This window comes from Aythya ferina (genome assembly GCF_964211825.1).
Source record: "Aythya ferina genome assembly, chromosome: 12".
Taxonomy (NCBI): Eukaryota; Metazoa; Chordata; class Aves; order Anseriformes; family Anatidae; genus Aythya; species Aythya ferina.
Window position 1 is genome coordinate 9,066,741 of NC_140308.1, and position 25,303 is coordinate 9,092,043.

The 25,303-nt window shown below is 40.4% G+C and overlaps 1 protein-coding gene across 1 annotated transcript in view; it reads right to left on the reverse strand.

Moving 5' to 3' along the window:
* Positions 1-25,303, reverse strand: part of CDH11 (cadherin 11) — a 464,760-nt gene that overhangs the window by 426,341 nt on the left and 13,116 nt on the right. The window lies entirely within an intron of this gene.

Below are 25,303 nucleotides of genomic sequence, written 5' to 3' on the forward strand. Positions count from 1 at the left end.
ATTATAGAAACTGTTGCAGAAAGTACCTTCTCTTTTGGCAGTTCTGTTCTTGGTGTTCTGCCTGCCAACCACATGCAGATTGGTCTAGTGTTATAACGCTGGTATTTGCACTAGTGCAAGCAAATGGCAAAATAGGACCCAGCAGCTGCTTTTGCTTTCGTTCCTATGCAAATGAAAGTTAAGAGCTCAGCTTCTTGTTCCATCACAGAACCCAGTCAGTCTTTTCAAGGTAAAACTGCCTTCAGCTGGCACAAGTCCCAGTGTCTTATTGTGGCTTTATGGGGCTTTTCACTGCTACAGCTGTCAAATTAGTGACAGTTCAGTATGGCTTGTTGATGTGTGCACTCAAAAAACTACGAGCAAGGCTGAGACCATCTGATCTCATTTTTACTTCTTATACTGTTCTGAACTGTCATACTAGATGTGCTTCTTTCTAGCACTTCAGGGTAGTGAGAACTCCACAGTGGGTCTAAGAGGTTCAAGATAAGTTCATTAAGCCAATTTGTTAATCATCTCCATGAATCCATTTCTTATGAGACTTGGTGTAATAGATTTTATAAAACCTTAATGAAAATCTAATTAGAGCCAAAGGTCTTAAAGCTTTTTTTCCCCCCTCCCCTCCCTTTTTCCTTTTAATTAGGAAGTGATAGGAAGGAAAACAGAAAGCCTAAAGCTTCTAGTGCAAAATTCATACTCTGAGTATCTGTCTATACTGGAGAGGTGACCTTAATAATAATTTTCCCCCACTGTAACTACGCTAGAGAAAGTAACAAAGAACCTTTAGAATAAACTACAAATTATCGTTATTTCTTTCATATGTATGAACATCCTCAGACAATGTAAAGCTCTTGATGTGTATATACTGATATTCTACCATGTGAACAGTTGTAAATGAAAATACTAGAGCAGTCTGTTGCCCCCATCTGTATGAAAAAAATAGCTTTTTCAGCAAGTTTTAATGATGGAGAAAAGTTTGTCTACTAAGCAGACTCTCCAAAAAAATATCCAAATTTGTATTTAAAATACAAATATACTAATCTTAAGTATGAGGAAATGGAGAACTGCATGCCACTACACCTCTCCTAAACAGTATGCAAGATGTCAAAGATGTTGAGGGACTAAAATAATTAAATCAATTTGTACTATGATTCAGTAGAAACAAATGACAAATAGTTTCAGCTGAGAAGAACAAACAAACGTACCAACAGGGAACCAAATCCTGAGGTCTTTGTTCCATCTTAATCTGGCAACTCCCACTGTGATCAACTGACTTTGCTTGAGGATGCGACAAGTTTAAATTGAACAAGGCCACTAGGATTTTCCTCATGAATAGATTCTGTACAGGAGCATCACGGAGACGGAGCTGTATGTCATATTGGATAATACACTGAATACAAGTTAACAATAAAATGCTGTCACATAAAAAATGAATGCTATTTAGGTCACAGCACTAAGTACGTAAAATAAGCATGATTACCCAGTCCCATTAGATCTCAATCAGAGCGCATGTGTTTTGGAGCAGCTCGCTTTGGAGATGGACAGATCAGAGGGAGTTCAGAGAAAAGCATCTAAGATGATAAAAGGTTTGGAAAATAAAAACTGTACTCGGAGAATACACTACATTAAGAAAGCTTTAGAAAGACAGTAAATGGAAATAGTAAGGAAGCCAATGCAACAAAGTTGTCAAGATTCGACTAGTTAAAGTCATTTCCTAAACCATTTCTAGCATTAAGAAATCACTGCCTTGCAGCAAAAATACATAATGCTGATAGTATTAATCCACGGCCCAAACTTCCAGAGTTCAGTGGCAAACATAGATTAAGGCAGTGTTAATATCCTCCATCCTATCCAGCCAACCCATAATATAGATCACATAATGCAATGTTTTGCCAGAAATAATTTTTCCAGAAATAACACTACAGAATCCCACAGGTAGTAAATTAGAGCCTACAAGCTTCACTTCACCTTCTGCCACACTACCCAGGTTTATTTATTTCTTTATTTTAAGACTTACAATACCTCAGGCATTTAAAACCTCCTTTGAGCATGTTTATGAAAGCCCAGCACGAACAGACCTATTATGGTAGAAAAATGAGTACTGGAGAAACAGCCTTGCATTTACACTTCGGCTCAGTCTGTTCAGCTCATCAAAAAGAAGCGACTTGGTGTGCTTCAGCGTCCTCCCTGTGCAGTGCAGCACTGCCATTAACCCAAGTCCAGCTCCAACCCGCCTACCTACACAAACTGCACAGCCATGCCAGCAAAGTATTGCATCTGAACTAATTAAACACAAGAGGAGGAGGGAGGAACAGAAAAGAGACTAATTAGATGAGGAGGAACATTCCTCTGACATGTCAATACTGTTTCCTGGACTTGCACTAATCTTTCTGCTGAGAGATGTGCTGCACACTGAAATAGTAGAAGTTTCTTTCCCAAGAATAAGATGCTGCGCAATAAGAAAGCTCTCTCTTGAGATGAAAAGAAACAAACAGGATACTGAATCCAAACAAAAGAAAATCAAACTTAATTAAGATGTAGATTTTAAAGAACAAGGGCAAGCAACTGTCTGAGCAAACTGCCAAAAAAAATGATTAGAAGACTTCAAGATATATTGTTTCAGGTAGAGATGCAAACTCAAGACAAATATCCAGCGGAGCAAAACAGCAATAACTTCTGGACTAAGTCATAGAGATCATAATAGATTTTCTACACCCTTCTGGCCTTAACACTTACTAACCTAAATTAAAAGTGGTTGGTACTGTACTGCAGGTCTAGAAAATATATGATCTTTTTTACGTTGACTGCAATCATGGGTAAAGTGACATACTGCTTTTTAAGTGCCCTTTCAACTGAACACAGGAATACAACTTCGTGTGGGAGGAAAATTGAGAACACTGCAATATGCAAGATAGGAATAAACAGCAGCTGTCTACTCGTACACAGAGCCCTTCACCAAATTATAGCACAGGATACCAGGCTGCCCCCTTGCCTTGCTGTAATTTGCTTTCTGCGCGTGGTAGCGTGAAATGAGGAGGTGCTGGGGGACACAATGTTGGCAGTGCACAGGAAAAGCACTTATTTCCTAGGTGTGGATGAAAAGCTTTATTATTTATACAGAAGTGATGACACAGAAGGCATTGTGATAATAAAAAACTATTTTAGGATACGCGCAACCCAAACCAAACTGCACTATGACCACACTCATTACATCCTCTGCTACTTTACTGGATTTTGAGTGGCTGAAGTTCATTACACCTTCTCTTAGCATTTTGGAAAGTATTCTCTGCTTATTTGTGCAGACTTCTATTGGCACCCACAGTGGGACTTTCATTTGCCATGCTAAATTCGTCTGCCTGTCAGGTAGCTTTTTGGTCACCAAGCCACAGAAGCGAAAGGCAGAGCACCTACATAAAATAAAAATCTTGCCTTTCTGCTTAGGTTAGGCCAGGGCTGCTGCAGGAACATGGAGCCCCAAGGCCCATACCCTCACTTTACTACATGAGGTAAGGAAATGCAGTTTTTCCCTGTTTGATTTGTTTCAAACAGATGGCTGTGCTATGAAAAGAGCAGAACAAACGGTTTTGTTTTAGTAAGTAGTGTTTCTTTAACCCGTATTCATGAGCACAGAAGTCAGGAAAGAGCATCTAGCCGGATTGCTTCTCCCATGCTAATCATTCATGTTATTCCTCATTCTATTTCTGGGTTCCGTATTTAGAAGAAATATACTGTTATTCTGATTTGTCTTCTGGAGTAGCTTTGGGAAAATGTCCAAGTATTTTGTGGCAATATCTTGTATCCACAAAGGTACAATTCAGAGTATCTGCATCTTGATTTACACCTACAGCATGACAGGCATGAAATGCGTACCTGATGTTCCTGAGTGATTGAGTGACAGAAGTTGTCCAAGTTTTAAGATGGAAAACAATACTCATTAAAAGGAAATAGACACTGAAAATTGTTGCTTGATCCTGTTTATGCAGCATGCAAGATCAGGATTAACACAATTTTAATACTAAATCCTATCTAGGCCTGCTAGCTGCCGTCAGTCCTACAGTACATACGCCCAGTGAAACTGTTCTCAATGTCAGTAAAGACTTTTTTTAACCAAGAAGCAGGTGTTGCTTTCCATAGGGATGCAAATCAGTAATTTTATAGTTCTTTTAACATTTCAAGTGTAAAAACAAAAGGTTGAATCCAAGGAGACAACTATGTCATTTTTACCACTGAATTCAAACATTGCTATTATCAATATTCATAATTCCTTTCTTGTAGGAAATGTAACTGAAATCCAGTCCTCTGACATAGCTTGCAAGACCAATCACGTCTCCTTTAGACTAATGTACAGTACATACTGATATATTACGTATATATTAAACACAGTCAGTTTAGCAGACTAGGGAATCTGCACTTCTCCCTAAGCAAGCTGCCTCATTGTAAGAAATGTAAGCTTCAGGGTTAAACCTAACCATCAAAAGTAATTCAGTTCTCTCACACAGGAGCTATTTGATTTAGGAATATAAACAGACAGATTTAGGTATATGATTTTAGGTACAGACATCAGACTTCTGGAATCTGCATTTTCACCCTGCTTGTCTCCAGTCCAGGAAGCAGACAAGCTTCCAGCTGGCACACCTCGTCTGCACCAGCACCACCATGGAGGGCTCAATGGGCACTCTGCGTCACATTTCATCAAGACGCTGGCTTTGAGGTTGGCCACACAAACCTACCTGCTCACTGCCTGCCGTACATCATGACTGTTGCCTGTAAAACACAAAGTCTGTTTCTGACAATGCTATTTCTATATCACTTTTGATCTATGGCCTGTTAAAGTTTCAAAAGAATGACTTTCCTTATAGATAATCCTATAAGACATCTTGTAACAGCTGGCATTCCTGGGTTTGTTAAAAAGTTTATAAAGCAAAATAGAGTAAAAAAAAAAAAAAAATCAATACTGAAATGGCATTTTAAAAGTGAAGGTAAGGAAATTTGGCTTTGATCTTAAAATGATTACCGCTTTCTTAAAAAAGAAAGATTCCTTATTTTTTGCATTTATGTCAAACACGAAGACAAGACCCAGAATGTGCATCCAGGCTTCTCTAGGATTCAGATATGCAGCTTAGATTTGTGCTTGCCTTTGCCAGCAGGGTACATTTTTATTTTAATAAATACCTCATCTATGTGCATTCCTGCATAATGGATAGTTTTCCTTGTTTTGATTACTTATGTTTAGTCTTCTGCAAATTGCCAAATACACACACAGGGCCTACACAAACTGATCCACAGACTGATGGAAACTGAAATCTCAGTTAAAGTGTGGGAAAAAGACTGCTTAAATTTTTCCCCAAGATAAAAAAATAATTCTCAACTTTACTTTTTGATAATATATCTACTTCTGCAACAGTTTCATTATGACTTTAGAAATTCAGCAACAGAAAGGCAAAGGGCCAGCTAATCAACATTTCTGCTGTTTACAACAGGGTGTGATGTTACTTCTGGGAATGGTTATCAGTTGCTACTTTATTAAGTTATTTTAAAGGATACCTGCTGGCACAGTATCTGTCCATTATTCACAACATATTTTAAGTAACATTATGAATATTGCAGTAGTTTTTCATCATGTTTCAGAAGTTTCCTGAAGAGATCTTTTGATAAGTTCCATATACTTTGTAGCATACCTTGCAAATCCTAAGTATACCTTTAGAAATAGCCCAGAAGTAACACAACTTTTCAAAGAAATAAGAACACTGATTAAAAAATATGCATCTTTACAGGGGCTCCATGAAATGCTTTTTATACAACAGGGACCATATCCTCCATGGGTCAGATAGGATGCTACAAGTTTGACATGAGTTTCTGAAACTCAATGCATCCAACTTGAAATTAATTTAATAACAGGGGAAAACACAAAGCAAGTAAGCCAAGAAAGATGCGTTACACAGTTTTACTTAGCTTGTGCTGTTTGTGATGTTATCAATACAGCACAAGAGCAAAGGAGATGTATTAAAGCACTGCAAAGGCAGAAAAGCAGAAAACTACATGGACAACAGCAGTGAAAGCTAGATTTGGGCATGTAATGGGTGCCATTTTCACCTTGTTTTATCTATATTCAACTACATTTTTAAATAAAGCCCCCAAATTCTCCCAAAGTCTTTTGCTAGTTTTCTATTTTGTTGCATCTAAAAGAACTGCCAGCAGTCTGGTTAGCAACAACATCAGCAACTAACACTGAGTTCTTGGTGGCATTCACTCTGTTACTTGACAGGTTTAGCTAATTTTGCTTTATTAAGATCCTGTTATCTGCATAACAAGATTAGGACCTCATTTTATCTAATTTATCATTTATTTCTTAATCTTCAGGCCAGCTGTTGCAGTTTCATGGCAGATAATTCATTGGTCTTTGTGTTGTCTAACAAATCAGCTTTGGACACCATTCAACCATTGCAGCAAAGACTGCTCAAGCTTTAACAGTGTCAGATCTGTTGCACCAGCAGAGAATAACCAGATAAAAGGGAGAAACCTGCCTAATGTCTCTGTGCCACTTTGATCCAGACAGAGAATGGACGACATGCATCTCTGCAGACTCCTCTCTGGGATGCTTTGAAGCACACCTACTCTTTTAAACAGATTCGCTTAATTAGGTGAAACACTACCCCTTATGAGAAATTTCTTTTGAAAGCAGGAGGAACCCCTCCCTCAGACTCTCAGCTGTAGTGACTGTGCCAGGCTAGTAGGCTCTTATAAGCTCTGCAATGCTGGTTTCGTTATTTTTTTCTGAACACACTGATTGGGCTCTGTATCTGAAGATGCAATCCATGGGGAGCTAAGGAATGTAAAATAACTGGGAAAAATGAAGTAAGTGAAAAGTAGATGGAACAAATGTCCTAGGCATTATATTCTATGTTAAGAATTATCACAGATTCTTACTTTTAATGAGGACACCACCTGTTTTGACAAAAACTTGAAAAGCAGGAGAGATTGTGGAATGCCATATCCATCCAGTCACAATTTCTTTTGAGATTAGATCTGAAAAGAGTGTCAGAGAATTAATCTGTAGTCCCACCAGACACACAGGAAGAAGTAGTCTGTACAGATGAGAGAATGCACATGAACAGGTAGGTATCCAATAAGCTTAAGTGCTAGCATCTTTCCTGGGAGTTTTGGACCAGAGAACCCACAGTGATGCAGCAGATAAAGAGCCTACCTGAGAACTGCTAGGAGAATTCTAGAAGATACAAGTTATTTACACACCATCCGTAAATATGGTGTAAAAATGTTACTGCCATCTTAATCAACCTGGTCAAGATGTTTTCCAGAGCAACCATTAGAACTAGCAATGGAGCACCACACGAGAGAAGTGCTGAGCTAATTTCTCCTTTTGCCATGCATCTCGTAGCTGGCTAGATAGCCACGTGCAGTTACGGCCCTTGGGTGCTCTGCAGCTCCTTCCCTCCCAGCAGGTCCCCAGCTTGCTCCTGCCCCAGCCTCTTGGTCTGTCCTGTGCTCAGCCCCTTCTGCAGCTTCTTGCACACACTGCAATTCCCCCAGGGAAGACTGACCCACTTGTAAACCAGGCTCACAAAGGGACACCTAAAACCCCGTAACTTATAGACAATCTTAGGAAGACTTGGACAGGAGAGCTGATAAGTGTACAACACATTTCTTAACGAAGACAACACTGACCAAGTGACCCGTTCCCATTTCCAGGGTACAGCTTCCCTGTGAGGCGGGTAGCACGCAGCTCCAGCAGGGCCCTCCTGCACGGGGCTGCTGGTCCTTGTACGGGATTTACGCCTGAGAGACTGAGGTGCTGCTGACTGGTTCTGGTGCTTGGTAGGCATGACAACTTCTCTTGTGATTAATTCTGACAATAATTTAGTTTTAGGATCCTCTGACATAAAAGTCTTGGCTGCTACAATATTAAACAAGAGATAAATCCAAGGAAATGTATGTGCTACATTTTTTTCTTTTAAATCTTCATAATATTGCTAGATTAAGATCTCAATTCAGAAAGCACTGACATTTGGAAGCATTACAGTTTTTGTCAGAACACAGCACAAGTACTTTATGGTTCCTAGGACCAATTTTGGATAACCACGTACTGTGTTTTCTGATCCAATTTCTCCCAACAGAAAACTCAGGCCCTAATTTTACAGCTGCTTTGCAGTTTAAGCAGAATCCCAGAATGGAATTAGCTGTAACCATTGAGACCCAAGACCTTTTTCACCGAGCACCACCCTTGTGTGTCTGTGCCCATCCTCTTAGGTATTGTCATTTCAAAATTCAGAGCTGGCCATATACAGCTTTCTACCTGCCACAGAGACCTCCTGCTCAAGACATAGGGAAATGATAGCCACAATTAATTCAGTGCAAGTTACGTTACAGGCATCAGTGCAGACACAGGTTCAGCTGTGCAACAGCCAAAGATCACTCTAGATACTGACTTGTTTTCACCTTGCTATTAGAATTTTTCCCTATATACATTATCATTATAACCACCAGGTGTAACGCTGCCTTTCCTCCCTCTGCATGCTGACATTTGGAACTCAACTTTTAAACTCAAGAAAGGTGATCAGTGGTGGGGAGAAGACACTGGGCGCTGAAAACAAGGATGAGAATTACTGACTGGAAACGTTATAAATGAAGAGTAAATAAATACCAGTCTGTCCTACTGGAAGCCAGATGAAAACATAGTTGTTCAAGGCAGATTCCAGGTGGCACAAACACACTGGCAGAACTCAGCTAGCCTCAAAATACCCAAAATCTTTGATGCATATTCTTAGGCTGAAGAGGTTCAGGACATCACTAATATCTACCCATCTCTACTGTCATAGATAGTCCAGCATAAAGTCCTGGGGAAATTAAGGAAGCAGATGCACTAGGGAAGATGTGTAACTGCCATCCCTGCAAAGAGGTAACCTTCAGGGAGTGACAGAGCTGGTAAATGGATGTGGGTGTTTTAAGTCACATCTGAGACTTCAGAGGAGATACCCATTACAAACCAAGGTGACAGCCCCCACATCAGGCACAGCACAATCAACAGGGGAAGTGTTGGTAATCACACTTCACCTTCCCCTCCTGGTACTTTCCAAATCAGCTGGCCAACGTCAAACAATCTAACAATACACATGCTAACAAGAGATACTTATAAACACCTCATCTTCCAACATTCTACATGGTGAAGACAAAGACCTGGCTTAACTATTTTCTGCTCTATGAAGGCTATTGTTTGGAAATCATAAGTGTAGAGAAAGGTTCATTAGAAAAAATGCTGAGACAGAAATACCTCAATGAGAAAATGTCTAGTTTATATCCCTTAGTTTAGAGATAAGAAATCAGATAAGTAAGGGGTCTTTTCCTACAAATAATCATCTACTTTTCTTCTGCAAAAACAAACAATGCTATTCACACTTGACATTTGTATATCTTAAGAGGTACTACAGATGAGCTGATTTATTGTGATGCAATTGACCCTTTTTCAAGAACAATTAAATTTCTTCCTTTACACACTAACAGAAGTATGAACTGCTGTCAAAACATGCTACCCCAAACATAGTCCCTAAATAGCTCTTCCAGCTGCATTCAGGCTTCGACAGGACTGGACATTCCAACTACAGACCATCACTAATGTAGTTGTCCAAAGGGCAGAAGAGTGCCATCGAGCCTTGGTTACCCTGCATTCTGAACCTTCCTTCCCTTCCTCATAGCTAAAATTGGAGGCACAATAGGGATTAAAAAAACATTACTTTGATCTCAGTGCAACTACTGAAGTAGGATAATTCTTATGTATTCTGGGAAAGTAAAAGCAGCTCCATTTGAAAACAGAAATGAACAGAACCAGTAATTGCTAACTACCTGCTTTCTGCCAGACATCCCCCTAAGGCGCAAGTTACTCACATCGCATATTTGTGCTTGTCTACATTGACTCCTGTTGTGCCACCAGCACTCAGGGCACAGCAAGTGACAATGGTGTCACCTGTAGGAAGACTGTGCTGCCAACATTTAGAAAGGCACTGAATCCCATGAACAAAACAAATGAAGGTGAAAAAAACACTTAAGTAATCACGAACACTCCCTTGAAAAGACAGAACAATAATTATATGCTATAACTGTATGAAAAATAGGATCATTACAGCAAGCCATTACCTATGCATTTAAACCTTCTACTGCCTGAAGAGCACATGAATGGAACAGGTCATGCCATTGTTTTCAGCAAAACTAGATATTTAAAATTAAATAACATCCAGCTTTTTGTTATAATCTAATACCTTTGCATCCAGAGCGAAGAAGAAGACTATTTAGACAAGTGAATTACAGTTCGGTGATAAAGGAAGATCACCTCAGATGAAAGCCAGCAAAATAAAGAGGAAACACGTCAAGGCAGGAGAAAGACAGAAAACCTTTAATACAAATGTAGTGGTGCTCGCTCTGCTCAAGGTTTGTCTTGCTTGCAGAGCTATGCCATGAAGTTACCCGCTGGAGTTCTTCAGTTCTTAAATCCCCTCCAGCCAGTGTTTGGCTACAGGACTCAAGTCATGGAACAGCAGTGTAACATTGGCTCTTGGGTTTTGCTCAGTTTTCCTAAGAAACGTGGGTGGAATCAGCCACGAAGTGAAAATACAAGGATAAAATTGCCTTCCTCACCCCTTCCCCCCTATAGATTACATCCTTTACATCCTTTTTTGAGATAGTTAGCCTGAAGATAAAATGTTAAGCTGTTCAGCTGTACTTTCAAGTGTCCATAATTGTTAAAATTAAAAGACTGGAAAAGAAAATAAGGTCACTTTATGCCTTTGCACAAACAGAGCTTGCAATAAACATTGCAAGCTGGCTTGAAGTCTGCAGAGGTGAGGCAATCCACATTATTCTAAAGTGATGGGCTAAGGGCTTTCCAGGCAATAACACTGAGCTTCTGTAATGTTTTCCTAACTAGAGCTAAAAACTTCTTGTAAGAAAGCCAGTGTCAAAAACCTCTTGCAGCAGTAACCTCACCCCCATTCAGGTGGCCAACAATAGTACAAGAAGAATACTGCTAGGGTGGATGTTCTGCGGGTTTTGTTGTTGTTTGTTGTTGTTGTTGTTGTTGTTGTTTTTTGTTTGTTTGTTTGTTTGGGGGGAGGGGATTTTATTTATTGGCTATTTGTTTCAATTGATAGACGAATCCTTTCACAATCATCCTACACCCTTTGGAGCAGAGCTGGATTGCAGCAGTCAGTTTACCCACTAACATTAAACAGCCACAAAACCAGACACCAAGTAATGTTCCACCAGCAACAACAGGATTAGCACCGCCATGGCACACCCTGTGGGCTCAGCAACATCTCAGTTACGCAGGTGAAAGCATTGCTATGGGTTCTTAGCATAAACATTTCTATTAGAAAACATAGATAATGTATCAAGTTGGATTTCTGTTCAAGTATATATAATCCCAGTTAGTCATCAAGGAATAGATTATGACCTTACACGCAAAATAAATTGTGTTCATCTGCTCTTAATGAAGCACAGGCATCTTTGCACTCTTTCCATGTCACATAGTGCTGTGGGGCACTTTGTTGAATGCTGGTAAAGGTTGGCCAGTTAAAATTCATCTTGTTCTTCATTTCATAATTCTGGTCAAGCATTTTTTAGATTTTATTCTGAATGAATGAATGAAGTTTCTGCTTACCACGCCTTCTCGTACAGAATGGGGTAGCAAACCTTTTCATACAAGCAGATGAGGACAGACAAATTGCATGGCAGGGGCTTCACTCTCCTGTATTATATGGGGGGAGTTATTCAGCAGGGACACTTTACTGCTAATGAGGAATCTTTTTACTAAGACCTAACAAAAAACTTCTGTTGCCTTAATCATGAACTTCTGGCAGTTCTTAACTATCAGAAAACTGGAGACACAGCACATAAATGAAGCAGAAAAAATCTCAAATACCATGAACATTTCTATAGATTAAACAGAGAGCCACAATATTTTATACCTGATATTTTTTACATTTCCTGGCAGGATCCTTTTTCAGAGCGCAGACACTTTTACTTTCTCTTCCCACTGCTTCCAGACGTTGTTTTCCCCTGGTTCTCAACTCCTCTGTCTTCTTCACAACTGCAGCTTAACTACACAAACCAATTAATGTGAATCCACTGTGCTTCCACCTACTGCTCAAAGCACAGCGTTAGACATGAGGGACTTGCTCAGTGCTATACAGAGATTCCCATTACAACACACTAAAATGCATAACTGCTACTCCAAAGACAGTTAAGGTTTCTAAACAACATAGTTACCTACATCATTAACCAAGCATTTAACTAAGAATAACAGCACCTGGGGTAACAGTTCACACAGCATCTTTCAACTGTCAAGGACAAAACTGGGTATATGTCACTGAGCCTCAGCTTTAGCCCAGGGAATTACGTGTATACAAACACATTTTTGACAATTAAATTATAACTTGGTAACTAGACCTGCAAATATTGTACATGGGGTCAGCAAAGAACAAAATTCTACTTCTCTGTATTGTTGTTAAAACACTCGCAGGCAACTCAGCAGTTGCCTCTGATGTTATCTCACCTGTCCCTAAAGGGCAAAAAATTCGGATATCAATAGCATAATGCTTTAATATGGCATCATCTATATATAACATGCCTTCATTCTTGGATATTAGACAGACCTGCCTTAGCTTCTCAAACTGTGGAGTGCCTTAGCTGGGCCAGACAGAGCAGCTAGACTGCCTGATCCGAGCCTGGATGTGTTGGTGCACTTCCAGGCACAAGGTAGTTCTCAAGCACTCAAATTTGGATTCCTTAAACACAAGCCAACAGCGTGTTTTTGAACTGTTACTGGACTAAAAAGCAGCTGCTAAAAATCTAGTATTTCAATATGCAGTGACATGATATTGCTATGCCTGAATCATGAGAAACAAAGTCAATAATAATGAATAACAGGAGGCTTCACGTGGTTACACCAGTTGGGTGAAGATCAAATGCCTGGAAGCATATCCCCATTTGCTCACGGGGTGAGCATTTCCTATCCACCTGCTGGTAGAGACTGACCAGAAGAACTTGCTCACCTCACAAGTTACTCCTGCAGTTACTCTTTATCTTTGCTATTTTAGAAACATGTCAGTTTTTTTGACAAAAAAAACCCACACCACCACAACTATCACTAAACCATGCGGCACTTGACATAGAATGATAGTTCAAAAAACCCACACACACCACGCAACTACACAAGGGCCTGACCTTGCAACTGACAGCTGGCTTCTGCACGCCTCCGTACCCAAAGAGCAGCAGGAACAGCAGCTCCTCCAGCTCTCTGCACCAAGGACTGACTGACCGCTTACTGACACCTTGCAGAGGTGTGCTGGCACATAGAGACGTCCGAAGCAGCTTTTTGCAGGCAAGGCTTAGGCATCACCAGGGTTAACAGCTATGGTAGAGAGATCTTCTGAGGTCTGACAAGCGTTTGCAGGAATTATGGCGCTGACTTTTCCTACCCACTTACATCACAGACATCTGTTTAGTTGGAGACTTGTGGCTTCATGATTTTTTATTATTCCAAATGCATTCAAAAATAGGATAATTGACATTTTACATTGTAACTATTCACCAGTTTGACATTACAATGCATTTTAATTATCATGAGTACTTAAAGCTTGGGATTTGAAGAAAGAGCTACGTCGTATTAAAGTAAATAACTGTCATGTTTTGGTTCAAATTCAGACACCAATAGACATGTGTAGCTTTGTTCTGTGCTGACATGTCAACAATACTAGTTAAGAGGATGGTACCAAATCAGTATTTTTGAAGATGCTTGCACCAAAGTAGAAAGCCAGGTTCAATAGTGTTAAAAAAAAAAAAAAAAAAAAAAAGACATTAAGTGTAGTATTGCTCCATACTGAGTACTGCTAACCTTCACCTGAACAGAGTCAACAAGTAAGCACAACTTCATCCAATTTCCAGTTAGTCACTGCTGAAGTGAGACTGGGGTTGTGGCATGGCCATATAGGGCTTCATAGGGCTACACTGCAGTGAAGCAGGAAGGAATGCAAACTAAATGCTTGACTCGCAGAATGTTCACATCTCACCTTCAAGTTGACTCAGTCCTTTGGTGAAATCCAGGTATATGCTTCAGAGATTATTTTGGATTCTACTCATGGATAGTGCAATTCCACTCCGGATGGGTTGTATTCCCCCCTCTTAACAATTTATGAGCACAAATCCACCTTCTGCTTACTAAGCTTGACTAATTCATGGTCTGCAACAAACAATTTTTAAAGATAACTTGATAACTATGCCAATTAAACATCATAGGAGAAAGGCATATATGCTCTCATTTACTGTTCATTATTTAAAGTGAAAAAATAGACTTAAAACTCTTAGAATATAAATTTTAAATAGCAATATCAATGAATTTTTTATTTTATTTATTTTTTTTTTTTAGGAGTGTGTTGCAGTATTATTAGGTTTCTCTCTCATGAAATTGTAACAACATACTAGAGTTAAATTACGAAGCTAAGGAAAGAGAAACATCTATAGTGGATGTACAGTTTTCCGCACAAACCTTATTACATCCAACAAATTCAGATATAAATTAGACGGTTAGCACGTTATTAGAAGATGCAAATGAGTAAATATAACTAAACAAACACCAACTGTACCCTGAACAAAACAAGGGAGAAAGAGAGACGTGGTTCCTTTTCAATTAGGTCTGCATGCTTGTAAGGAGACCAAAATGCCATTCTGCCTGATACATACTGTCTGCAAAATGAACCAAGCTGTCACCTACCACACGTGAAGTGCCAACTTCTCTTTCACCTTGCAAGCTGCAGATGGAGCCCAGGTACCCACCCCACCAGCTGCACAGCCACGCCAGACCCTTACAACAGGGCACTCTTACAGCACACGCTTAGTTTGGGAACAACTCACCACCTAAATACATTTTGACGCTGGACTTATAGAAAATCATTCTGAAGAGAAATAATTCTCTAACAAAGAATTCTCCTGTGAGAAGCAGACTGTGAGAGAGCAAGTCAGGAGTGTCTAAAGCAGAAGCAGCATCTCAGCGCGAACAGCCACACACCTCTTCCACAAGTTGAGTAACAGCACGTGCTGTCAGTTACCTGTTGTATATCTTCTGCAAATTCCTTGCATTATCCAAGCTCAATATATTATAGCCAAGTAGCAGCAATGCTGTGATTACCAAAGCTGCAGATGTTCATACTGGATATTTTCCTCTAATCACCAATTCCCCCACAGTAGTAATTCCAGTTGTGAACTATCCATTATCATTAAGAAATGGTAAAAAGATCTCTGCATTAGGAAAAGCAAATAGAAAGGTCCCAGGTACGTTTCCCTACCTTTTCTGTTACAATAACAATTTATTATCCAATGACAACCTTAATGCTGCAACTTCCAACAGTCCTGGCTCTTCACTTTCCACTCCAAACTCCGGGTTTACTGTCCCTGAGCCCAGTTTGTTACCTTCAAGACTGCAGAACAGCTTCAGACTTGTTATTATCCATTCCGCTACCAACTTTGTTCAATAAGAGTGCAAATCACTTGCAGGCAGAAAGGTTGGCTGAGCACAAGATAAAACATGTTCTCTGAGGCTAACTGATTATGGTCTGAAGATACTGTTAATGAGTATCTGACTCTCTGTCCATTGGGTATACTTTAAACATGTTTGCTTCTACCTCTTTCTTAAAATGACTAAAAAAAAAAAATCACAGTGTCAGTTAAACGCTTCAGTACTGCACTGAGGGGTGCTGCAGAAGCCCTCAAGGAAAAAGAAATTTGGGAATTGAGAGAGGGATTTTTGTGCAGCAGCTCTGCAATTCCTTGGTTTGGCAGTTTGCAAGGAAAGGGAAGTTAGCTAACAATATCAACATATCCTAACAGAATAATCAGAATAATCACACAACCTTACTGTCAAATCATTTACAAAGTAATAATGGAAAGCTAATCCTGGGGATGGAAAACAGGTTGGGTGCTTTCTCGTGATCAATGACAACCCACACATGTAAGAATTAGCCAGACAACAGCCAGAGATAATTTGGAGCACTGCAAAGGGAGCTACTCGGCCAACCTCAGCACCGGGTGACAGCAGGGCTGTTCCCAAACCAGTGCTCATTTTCCCTTCTTCCTCCAACCAGTACAAGCACTTGCTCACTGGTGCTACCAGCACGCTCATCAGCAGCGGGGTAAAGCACCACCGGTACCACAGCAAATGCCTCACAGTCAGGCCAGAAATCAGACGATGGTTGATATGTAAAATGGGAGAGTTTGTATCAGTGATACCAGAGTTACTTCTTAACACTTAGAAATACTGAGCCCCCTGTTTGGGGCTATGTATTTTTGTTTACTTTCATGTTATACCACAAGCTCACAATTCCCGTGGACATGATGAAGCGGTAAGTCAGCCATCTGTTGTTCACGTTCACCATGATGGTGCTGATCTTCCTTCAGGAAAGACTTCTCTTTAACACCCAGTTCCTTATGAGTGAAACGTAACCCTAAACCACCAATGGAAGTTTATCACTGCTTTTAATTCAATGGTCTACTAACCACTGGTAGTTTTCTTTTATGTACACCTTGAAGTATAGATTTAATGGAACACCACCCTCCAATTAAGCATTTGCTAAAGCTTCCTCTGCAGTCTCCTGTCTCGCCGAGGCAGCCCCTGAGCAGGCTGTACAACACAGCCTCAGAGGCTTCTGGCACCACAAAGATGCAGTCCTTTTTTGTCACGCTATTTTTCACCGGTTTGTTTGCATCACTCCATAATGCAACTCTGGAGAGAGTTAGCTAAATTAACCATCATAACATTATAGATAACTCACGGAAATGCAACATACTGCCTTCTTTTAAATTAGAATGTTATTTAAAAATTAATTGGGTTATCATAGTGACACTGTGCACTGAGTAATTGAGTGAAAATTGCTATTATATGGAGACTGCCATCAGTACATAATTAGTATACTAGCAGCCCCTACTTAAGGCATGAATCCTCTGTCCACCCAAACGTTGGGGTCACGGGGTTGAAGTGGCCTCTAAAAACCGAGGCAGAGCTTCTCTGCTGGCTTTCGTCCATGCTGCACAACAGGAGCCTGCCTGGGGCAGCAGCCAGAAATAGCGAGTGGGGAGGGCAAGAAAGCTGCAGCAGCCCCAGAGGAGCAGCAGCCGAGCTGGTGGGTGAGTTCCGGGTGCCCTCGGGGCCAAGGCCCATGGGGTCCCAGCTCTGCAGCTGGTCCTGCCCTGGGGGGCTGCCAGCACTGCCTCCCCCAGCTGCCCACAGACAGCTCTGCCCCAATAGCACCAGCTCCTTGCTGAAGCCCTTGGCCTTTAGCTTTCCATCTTCATGCCTGCCCTACGGTATTTTAAAAGCCATTTCTTATTTTGAAATACCATTAATTCCAAAAGTTTCAAGTCCCAAATGAGGATGAAACCACATCGTTTAATCTGAGCATTTTTGTTTTACAGAATATCTTCCTAGCCAGCAAGGAATTTTCAATGCATCTAGCTCAAAGTAATGCAGCTCTCCCTCATTCCAGGGTAGGACAAATCTCCAAGGTATTTAGATATTTCAGCAAAGCTAGTATTTGCTGGTACTGATCTGGAAGTCATTTTTGAGATGCTTGAACTCCTTGGTCTACATAACTGCATATGGAACATTAAATGAACTATCCCTCATCCCACTAAAAACCTATCAGTTGTCTTCTCCAATTCAACTCCTCCAAAATTCAGTTTAAAATCACCAATGTTCTTAATAGAAGGAGAACTAGACGCTGGAAAACATGCTAGTACGTCCCAGGCTCTGCTGGACACATCAGAACCCCACAGAAACCAAACCATTTCATTAACATATCCTTATTCTCCAATTATTTGCGTATTTACAAAGAGCATCTTCAATGTTACTTCACTGTATCCTGCCCATGCCAAACCAAAATCTTGCCCGTCTCAGAACAAAGCCACAAAGTAATTTCATCACCCTTAAGCCAGGGAAAACAAAGTAGAGTGATTTTCCACAAGAAGAAAAAAGCTAATAGATTTTGGACCATACATCACCTCTCTTAATGCCAAAAAAGCAACACCCTTAGATCACCAACCCATTTATTAAGAGCACTATCAAATTAAATATCAGCACATAAACATTCATTCCCAAAGCATTTCTTTTTTTCCTTCTCCAGGTTGGCACAGCAGATTAAGCACAAACTCACTTACTTTGTTATTCTATCAATATAGCAATTATTACACACAGCAGGAATTTAATCATTCTTGATATACTCCGGCTGTTCAGACCGCTCGTTGGGCAAACTCGTGTCTCTGCTGCACATCAAGATGACGTCCTGTTACTGCCTTCCATGGACTGGCCACTGGCTCCGAAGCAGCCACTCCCCCAACCCCATGCACGGACACCAGCAGCCCCAAACCCACAGGCCCGGTGAACTCAGAGCAAACAGCAGCAGGAGGGACAGGAGTTACTGCTAACACAGCCCTGCAGTGAGTTAATTCTTGAGAGGCATGGCGTGGCACAAGTGTCCCATTTTCATCTCCCCGCCCCAACGTCTGCAAACAGACCATTGGAACAGTTTCAGTCTAAATGAAGAATTCCCTATGTGGCTGCAAACACTGAAATAAGAAAAAAATTAAAAAGGTAACCCAGAAAAGTGATCAACTTCCACCACGATTGATCCTTCATCACACGGAAATAAGTGACAGGAGTGACAAACAGGGTAATTCTTACCTGAAGCATTTATCTACACTGAATTTCTCTTTAGTATCACAAAGCCAAGTTCTCTAACTAACGACTACATAAACTCAACTCAGAACTGAGGGTCTGGCACAAATCTTTCCCATGGGAAAGAGATCAGAAGTAGGAAAAAACACCACGAGGTTTTAAATACAAAACCTTCATTTTTCAGTGGTTTAAATTGACTCTAGTGAAGAGCTTTAATAACTGTATAGCAGAATCAGTGTCAGAAAACTCTGCTCAAATGAAACCTGAGCAGTTCTCATCTTTTTTACTTGGAAGCTTACTGCAGTACACTAGTTCTTCTGGAAATACCTCCTCCTTATTTCTATTATCCTACAGGTATGATTAGAACAGTACTACATGAAGTGTTAGCGTAACCAGAGAAGGACAGCATCTGCAAAGTGCTAGTGCAAAACACAAACACACACAGGAGTCCTGCAGCAGCCTGCTCTGCTTTAACACTGCAGTAATTAAACCAACATATGAAGGCTGCTCTAGAGCATCAGTTAATTGATTATAGATATCTTTTCAAAATGAGCTTTAGAGTCTGTAATGCATTTTATAATAACTGGAAAACGTTAAGGTACCTATCTGGCAGCAATATGCATATATAGGTATGTGCATACGAAGATCTTCCTAAGTGTATTATTACAGCTCCTGTTTATAGAACAGGAGACATGTGGACTGTAATAAAAGGTAAAATAATGGAAAGCCACGTGCAAATCAAGATTCGTTCCTCTTTATGCATTTCCAAAAGGTACATCGTTAGTGTATCAACAATCATCCATCTATGAACACTTAAAAACACACATACATAATCAGTAACAATTTGTGCAAATTCTGGAGTCACCCTCCTGAGTGCATCCCTCTTCTGTAACTATGCCTTGGGGCCATGATAATCAGCATAAGCAGCAGTGAACAGATTTAAGGGCTTTCATCTTGAAGCTGATTGTATTCTTCCACTTATGTACAGTACATGGGCCTGTCTCAGCCTATGCTGGAATGCTACTGCACAGCATTTCCACAGAACTCAAATCAGACCATTCCCCTCACTTCCAAGCAAGCCTTCTGGAAAGGTATCCAAGAGCAAAGGACATAGTTGAATTATTTTACTCCCCATGTTTCCCCAAAGGCTGCTCCGAGGCCATATTTGAACAATCCTTCCACTACACAGGTAGTAGTGCTGGAAAAAAAAAAAAAAACAAACAAAAAAAAACCAAGCTACTGCACAGTAATTTATAATAACTCACTTATGAGTCCATCAACTTAATCTTCATTACAATCTATTACTACAAAGATTTCTACAGTATGACAGAAGATTTACTGAGTATAAAGATTTGCCTGAAGGCTGAATGTAATCAGAGATGGGACAGAATAAAAACACAACTAGCTTGTTAGCACTGCTATATAGGAACATATGAACAACTCTTAATGATGGCGAAGCTCAGGGGAAAAGATGGAGTTCTCCTCACTAGCTTTTCTCAGGAAGTCAAGACCTTGCCACATTCAATACAGCCCTCCCAGTGATATTCTCACTGATTTGAGAAAAGACATCTGGTTTAGCCTATGGAAAGTTTTTATTCTTTAACACCTGTTTTTTTGCGAAGTAGCGTTTAAAATGGTTAATCGAGGAAATACAAGGACCAAGCTTTGAAACTAAAAAAAATAAATTAATTAATCTTTCAGTAAAAACACCCCTCAAAACCCAGCCATAACAACTGAGATATAAACACGATGATCCAAAAAGCTAACACTTCTGTGAAGCTAGACCATCTCCTTTCCATTCCACACGTATCTATGTTCCTTTACAACTGACCAAACCAGGTAAAAACAGCAAAGAACAGAAAAGCACCTAGTTGACAGATTAAAGACTCTGGTCCAAAGCAGCACACTACTTTCATCTCCAGTGCCTGAGGACCTATGGTTCTGTGGGATCTGAACATTATTCTCATAGCCTCTTTGTGTCTTGTCAAGTAGAGTAGAATGCATTTTGTAGCCCATATTGTATTTGCAGCATGAATTGTCTGCTGGCATTAACTAAAGTGACTTAAAAATGAGGAATTACTGGCACATGGCACGCCAGAGCAAATCCTGGTATTTACAAATACCTGGTAAATGCCATTTGCTCTTGCAAAGTAGTTGGGTCATGGATTTCTGTAATTCAACAACTCAGCTAAATGCAACATTAATAAACTGCCGATAAGGACAAAGATCAATGATTCTGCTAGCCTGCTCTAATAGTTCGTGGCCCCCAGAAGGGAAGGCTCATCTTCTCCATCCCTTGTGACAGATCACCCTCCTGGTACCCTCTGCTCTGGCAGAGTAGCTGTAGTGACAAAGCTCATTTTCCATACAGGCTGCTGGCTGGTTAGTTATTTATAAAGTCACTGCTGTGCCTATAGTAGTCTGGTACCATAGAGAGAATTTCACTAACCAAAGTACTTTTCACTATGTACAAAATAGGCCGATATATTAACACTTGTGGTTACCCACTTACATGCAAATAGATTTTTCATTAGCTCTAGATCTCTCAAATCCTGCTCTCCCTTCTCCCCAGTTTATTCCATTGATTTCTTCTTCCATGCCATCTCCTGCTTCCTCAGCATGAGCTATTTCACATGGAGACATTAGGACTGTCAGTTCACACATCTGATCCACAGCTTTCTTCTTTAAAGCACTCAGCACGTTCCCCAACTTTTTTACTCTCCTAATGTGCACACACTGTAGGTCCCCACCTCAGGGACAGGCAGGGATTGTGTCCTTCACTGCAATTTATACCTGCCCTCAAGCTTAGTTTATTGCCCAGCCCCCTCCAAACTTCTCTTGCCACGGACTAAGCATTTCTCGAAACACATGATCTCATTCCTATCTGTCAGCCTAGGCTGCCTTCTGCTTAAGACATATGGAGAGGCATTCTTCCTCCTTGAGGGGTGACCAAGCAGACAAGGTCTCCAGTGCAAACTCTTCAGAGGAAAATGCTAAGAATGGTTCTGAATAAGCTCTGGGGAGACTCATAAGTGGATAAAACCGTAAAGGCACAGACAAAAGCATTTCTCTCCACTGATCCAAACAATGTTTACTGAGGCTGATGATTGATATTGCTCTTTAAAATGATTTTTTATCATCATTTTTTTTGCTAACGAAGCCAGCCTGTTGAAGTGGTGAAAGGACAGTTGCTCAGGGCTGACGACTTCCTCCCGGCTCACAGTTGGAACATGTCTCCTCCGGGTATACAACCAAAGATATCCAGAGTTCAAGAATTCTGCTGCTTTGCCAGCAAACCGATCCAGCCAGCTGCTAATCCGTTCTTCGAGATACCATGGTCACATAAGATAACATTCAGAATTAGAAGATTTCAACCACTTTTTCCCTCCACCTCACAAATAAAAGTAAACGAGATCAAGTATTTCCTCTCATATTTTCACCACATTTGTCATGTTTCAGGTCTGCTTCTTGTCTGAATCATTAAAGTGCCCTGATGCACAACGGATTAAGTATTTATTTGAATAGTTCACTTTTCCTCTAAATTGAGAAAGTGATTTCAGTTTTTTAATCTGTTCACAGAAAAACATTTAAAGAAGTAAACATCCTATTTACTGTGCAAATACGTATTTTCAGTGTTGGCCAACTTCACTAAAAATATTTATAAAAAAATGCCTGTAGTCAAAGACAACAGTTAAGAAATTTTTCGATTTTTTGTTTTAAAAAGACAGAAACTGCTTCAGACTCTGTGGAAATAAGCAATTGCTCGAACAAGTCAGCACCAGATCAGCCAGCCAGGTATTTTCAACTGCTCCACTGCAAAAAAAGCCCCTGCCAGAGTGGGCAGGCCCCTCTTGGGCTGTAAGCACTCTGGAGAAGCGAGGAGCAGCTCTCACACTGTGTTCATCTGCTGCCTAGAAAGAGGAGACCCGGGTAGCAGACTGCCTTGCTGCTATTCTAATACTGTACTAACAGTACTTGTCTGGCAGAGTCTGTCTTAAGAAACAATACACAAATATTTGCTTAGATACTGTTTATTTCAGCATGAAGGATGCTGGCCAAACATTTCCCTTATGTTATTTTTATGCCCCAGGGCAGTCTCAGATGGGGATTGATGTCATCTACTTGACATATTTGCTGTAAAATAAAATATGTTTATTTTTCATCTAGTAAATCCAGCATGAGGAAACCAGAGAGGCTGAACTTAGCACTTTCTGCTGTGGCCAGCACATCCTGCTCTGACTACCCTTCACGTCCAGTTCTGCCCTGCAGCCTCGCCACAGCTTACAGATCCACATTCATGATTTCTGAAGTGGCTGGAGCCTAACTTAGAAGCCTGTCACCTTGGGCTCCCAGCCTACGTGGAGAAATTGTCATCTCCAACTGGCAGTTCAACCCACAGGCACTGCTAACAGCCTTATTTCTTCCCACCATTTCCAGAGTAAGTGGAGTCCTTATTTTCGAAGGTTACATAGGTGCTTAAGGTTAGCCAAACTAAGTCCATGAAACAAGCCCAAGCACAGTGCTAGATAAGCCAACATTGTATCTGCTGTGATGACAAAGAATTCTGTGACACTGTGTTAAAATATTCCTCTGCATAAACCCATAGGAATAATTACAGGAATCACTGGCTAAAGATCCAATTTCCCCTTTTATAATCCTCATTTAAGGTAAATCTCTTGTTAAAACTTACTCCTTTCTAATCCTATACTTCCCAGTTAATTGCATTATCCCTGCTGACAGTATTCAGCTGGTGCCCCTCCTGGGCTGAGGACAGCCCCAAGCCCTCACACCCCTGCACTGGCAGGGGAAATCCTGGTGCACTGCAGTGCAGGGCTTCCCTGCAGGCCAACGTCCAGCTCAGATGGACGGCTGCAGGAGACAGGCTCCACACATGGACAAGTGCTATTTCCAAAAACATAACATCAAAATGCATCTTGTAACAAATGATAGGTACAGTTCAAGCCTCACAATTACATCTGCGTCTGCTCAGTGGTGTTTGCCAACAGTATATCATCAATACCTCATTGCTGACTCCAGCAGTTGTTTCTGCTGTAGAAGTGTCTTCGTGTGTCAGGTTGTCCTCGTACCTGAAAGTATGGATGAGAACCAATCTGCTCCCCTCTTCTCAAATAGGAAGTAAAACGAATTACAAGTCCATTACGATACAAGCTACCTATTTGAAAAAGTCAGAATTTTTAAGTGTAGTAGAATTTTTAAGTGTAGCTGAAAGCTGTGAATTTAATTTTAGAGATTACTAAAATACTGAAAAAAACATTTGTAAATGTGATTACTAAGACAGACAGAACCCTGGAACTGAGAAATGGAGGAAACTTTTCCTGATAACCTGAATAATGATCTGTCCACACTATAAGTAGAAAATAAAACTCCTGGATGACAAATGAGGCTCACAGGCATGCAGGGCTGCTTCTCATGCGACTGTCTAAATAGGCAAGGCAGACTACATAATGCATAACCAATGCAGAGGCAGAAAGGATACTCCTTACAAAACAGATTCAGTACTTATTGCTGTCATAACATTCTTCAAAGTGGATATCAGGATAGAGTTGCTAGTTTTAATACCGTTCTTTACATGGAAATAATTCTTTTACTTCCCAAATATGCTGCTTTTTATTTCTCCTTTTGGGCTAGTTAATGGGCAGCCTGGAAACGTCTTCTGTACAAGAAGAGTACAGAAAAGATTCCCTAACTTGATGAGAAGAAATGAAAAAGGTTTTGTACAGGAAATGAATAAATGTATTGTGACACAAGGGAGACCAATTGTTACCTGATAAATCAGCATGAAAAAAGCAAAAAGGTTATACAACCTAAACACAACATCAGAACACAGAGCCATCCTAAAGAACGTAAGACTGAACTAGTTTATTGGGAAGGTGGGGGGGGGGGGGGGAGGGGCAAAGTCCAAAATCTACCCCATAGTAACTGCAGAGGTTGTTTTACAGGCTCAGACAAGTGAAATGCAGACATACACACAAAGGAGCACACCAATGAAACAAGAGACGCTTACATTTGAGAATGTATCAAGGCAGTGCATTAACTAAATCGTAGCCTTTGCCGTAACCATACCCAGATACAAGGTGAAAGTGATTTAGTTTCTCAGAGCCCGTGGTTGATCATAATATATGGGTTCAGAGCACCCTGCAAATCCAAGGCATTTCCTTAAAGGACACCATCACATCCATACAAGGCTGCACAGCTTTTGTTTAACTTCACTTCTGTGTTTTAGATCCCTTGTTTGTCAGTCATAAAAGTTACCCATGTAACCATAAATCACAGTTAATGCAGCAATTTCCCCAACATCAGACGGGTTTCATTATATCTACAGGTTTTTTGTAAATACATAGCGGAAGAGATGATGCTCCAGTCTTTTTTCAAATGCCTAACAAATCAAGTACACTGAACCACATTAATTACTCCGCAAGCTGTACAGGAATATCACAGAAAGGCATTTTTATGAGATATGATTATTATTAAAACATAACCATATGCACGCTAATTATAACTCTTCATTAGAGGACATTTAGAATACTTTTCCTCCAGACCACAGAACAATTATCAGGG